Source organism: Chrysochloris asiatica, unplaced genomic scaffold (genome assembly GCF_000296735.1).
Source record: "Chrysochloris asiatica unplaced genomic scaffold, ChrAsi1.0 scaffold00072, whole genome shotgun sequence".
In the NCBI taxonomy this organism is placed as follows: Eukaryota; Metazoa; Chordata; class Mammalia; order Afrosoricida; family Chrysochloridae; genus Chrysochloris; species Chrysochloris asiatica.
The window spans coordinates 4,905,925-4,909,985 of NW_006408590.1; positions in this window are offsets into that span (position 1 = coordinate 4,905,925).

Here is a 4,061-nt window from a genome sequence, read left to right on the forward strand (position 1 = left end):
TCAAGTTCCAACTTGCAAAATTAAAGAATTCTATGGATTTCAATATGGGTTGCATCTCAATGTAAAGGCATAGGTTTGCTATGAGTTGGAACCAACTTGATGGCACCTAACACCACAACAAATGGACAAAATATTGAATGATGCAGAAAGCATTAAAAGAAGATGGAAGGAATACTCAGAGTCACTGTACCAGGTAGAAGTGGATGATATTCAACCATTTCAGGAGGTAGTATATGATCAAGAACCAATGATATTGAAGGAGGAAGTCCAAGCTACACTGAAGACTGGGTGGAAAACAAGGCTCTTGGAGCTGACAGAATACCAATTGAAATGTTCTAACAAATTATTACAGTGCTAGAAGTACTCACTAGTCTATGCCAAGGAGTTTAAATGATAGCTTACTTGACAAACTGATTGAAAGAGATCAATATTTGTACCTATTTCAAAGAAATGTGACCCAACAGAATGTGTAAATTATTGAACAACATCATTAGTATCACATGTAGTAAAATGTTTATGAAGATAATTTAAAAATGGTTGTAGTAGTACATCAACAGGAAGCAGCTAGGAATTCAAACTAAATCCAGAAGAGGATATGAAATGAGAGAATATCATTACTGATGTAAGATGGATCTTGGTTCAAGTATAAAATACCAGAAAGATGCTTAGTTGTGTTTTATTGATTGATTATGCAAAGGCTGTGTGGATCATAACAAACTATAGATAACATTGCAAAGAATGGGAATTGCAATCATGTGGAACCTGTACATAGAAAAAGAGGCAGTTGTTGCAACAGAACAAGAGATACTGCCTGGTTTAAAATCAGAAGAGGTATGTGCCAGGGCTGTATACTTTCACCACACTTATTCATTCTGTATGCTAGGCCAATAATATGAGCAGTTGGACTATATGAACAAGAATGTGGCATCAAGAATGGAGGAACATAACTTTGCTTGTTGAAAGTGAAGAAGACATAGCTGTGGTAGGAATTGAGATCTTTAGAAGAACAAAGAGAACAGTCCTAAAGTTCATATTTGAGTTTATTCCTGTTTTAGATGTATTTTTTATAGGCTTTCTTTGTGGTGTGGCATCATATAGAGTAAAGCAGATTGGTAAAATAACCTCTAAGTAATTTAGTAAAGACTGTATTCATCACTATCTGGTTGAGCATAGGATCTGTGGCACTGTGGGTTAATGCTCTGAACTGCAGAGTCATTTAAACCACAAGCTTGGTGGTTCAAGCTCACTGCTGCTCCTAAGAAAGCCAATACAGGTTTGCTATGGGTCACAACCAACTCAACGGCACTCAACAATAACAACATAGGATCACTATGAATCGTAATGGACACCACTGGACTGGCTTTGGGGTATCTTTCTGGGCGCTTGTTTATGGTGCAATAACAAAAGAACCTCAAATTCCCAGTAACATATACAATAAAGCTTCACTTCTTTATGATGCTAAATATCTAACATGTGTCAGAGATTGTTCTCTATACCCTAACTGGAGGATATAGGCTGTCAGAATTCCTGTCAACCTGTAGCAGCACTGCCTGGAAGACGTAGCTTCCATAATTCCCACAGAAAGGAGAGAGAACACTGAATGATCACACCTGGAATTTTTACTGTCTCAGCCCAACACTAATACTAACAACAATAGTTATGTGAGCTTGGGAAATCTACTTGAACTCTCTGTGCTACAGTTTCTTCATCTCTAAAATGTGGATGATTATAATGCTTTAATGATTGTTATGAGGATTAAATGAATGTAAATGGTGCATATTAAATATTGAACACTAAGTTTGACATGTAGTCAAACAAACAAACAACTCACTACCATCAAGTTGATTCTGACTCAGAAGCACTACCTAGCATTTGTGAGACTGTAAATCTTTGTGCAAACAGACAGCCTCTTCTTTCTTCTATGGAGAAAGGTTGGGTGTGAACCACCAACCTTGAGGTTAGCAGGCCAACAGTTAATCCACTATGCCACAAAGGCTCCATGACCCATAGTGAGTGTTCAGTAAAAGTTAACTCATTCTTTACTGTCATGACTTTCTATTCATTAACTAGATTCTAGCTTTCCAACAAGCTGCTTTGGGTTAAAGATTGTATAGTTTCTCTGACTTTTTGTTTCCTGTTTCTTGAAATTCTCCAGTTGATTTTCTATTATCTAGTGAAGAAATGAAATAGAATTTATCCAAAATGTACAACAAAAAAAAGAACCCTCAGTGTTAATGTAGAACTGTGGTATGCCTTTAGTGCCTGGGTGTTTCTCATCTATGCGTAGTTACATGGCTGCAGGAAGAATTCCAGGGGCCCTGGAGTCTCCTTACCTGTTCTGGAATCTAGACATATTTGCTTGGACATTGAGAACATGAATGCACCTCTATGACTCTCGGTGTTTTCATTTGTAATATGGTAATGTGTATTATATAATACTGTTGATATCATTTAAGTATTTAGCATTGCAACTGTAATACAGCAAGTGCTCAGTAAATGTCTGCACTCTGTAAAATGAGGACAACGCTCTTTTCCAAGGACACGTATATATTTAAGGAAGATGTGAACACACCATAAATTTTTATGCCTGTGTTTTATGTATCTGTCTATATAGATAGTACATGTATGCTTATGTTTGCCAGAACAAGAAGATGTAAAAAGCATTTTGTGTTGGGGATAAATGTTGGTCTTTCCATAGATGACTTTCTCTTACATAGTTCACATCAAGCATCAATATATTGCTAATTATTTGGATATGCAAACCATTCTTGTGTAGGTGGTGCTATAGAATAAGCACTGGATTGTTAACCACAAGGTCAACAGTTCAAATCCACCAGCCATAGAAGAAAGATGAAGCTGTCAACTCCAGTAAGATTTACTGTCTCAGAAACCCTACATAGTGTTGCTATGAGTCAGAACTGACTCGATAGCAGTGGATTTGGTTTGGGGTTTGTACACCATTTTTAGTGATTTATGTTTTAGTTTCTAGAAGCCTGCCAACCAACATCAAAACAAAACTCAAATCCATAAGTATTTACTGAATGTAGTTACTTGGTACAAAGTCCAATTGCTATAAAGCCTGGGAAATATTTTTAGCATCATGCACTGTCAGTTGACTGATACCAAATGTACTGACAATTTCCTGGAACACTATTCTGGAATATTCTGAATGCCATTACTGCTTTTTAAAGAGCTCCTATCACGATAACTCTATACCATTTGCTCCATCTTGCGCAGAGAAGAGAGAAAAAAATGCAACTGAGCTGAGTGTTTTATTTCATTTTGTTGTTCACAGTGTTATTTTCTCATATGATGAAACAGATTAAAGTTCCACCTGACTGCCCCGGTGGATGAGAACAAGATGTGTTTACCTGCTGTTAGAACATCTGGACTTCCTGACCTAGACAATATTCTATTGATTACAATGGAAGTGACAAGAATTTGGATAGTGGCCAAATGACATGCTATGGAATTTATCTCACCTATCCTTTTACCTCAAAAACAAAATCCCTTTTACTTTCTCAAATGCAGCTACTTCTTGTGGTTGATAAGTGCCGTTGAGTCAGTTCTGACTCACAGCAACCCCGTATAGGGTTTCTGAAGAGCAGCTGATGAGTCTGAACCACTGACCTTGCAGTTCAAATTAATCTTATGGTCAAGTGCTTTTCCTACAACAAGCAACAAATCCCTTTTACTGTCTAAAATGCGGCTACTAGAAAACTTAAAATTACTTAAGTGGCTCATGTTCTATTACTAGTGGCCAGCACTGGTATAGAACTCACTGGCTAATGTACCAACTTACAGAAGTCAGCAGATTTACTTACTGGTTTAACCTTTGGCCCTTGTGCATTTCATATTGCCAGGCTAGGTCAACTGATATGACAATGAAAAATAAAATAAAAAGCTCATGGGCTTCCAATATTGTTTTGGTTAAGTAGCATTGAGTTAGTTTCGACTCATATCAACCTATATGGAGTTTCTGAGGCATGCCAAGTGGGTTTGAACTGCTGGCCTTGAGTTTAGCAGTCCAGTGCTTATCTTAAGCACCACAACAGGACAAT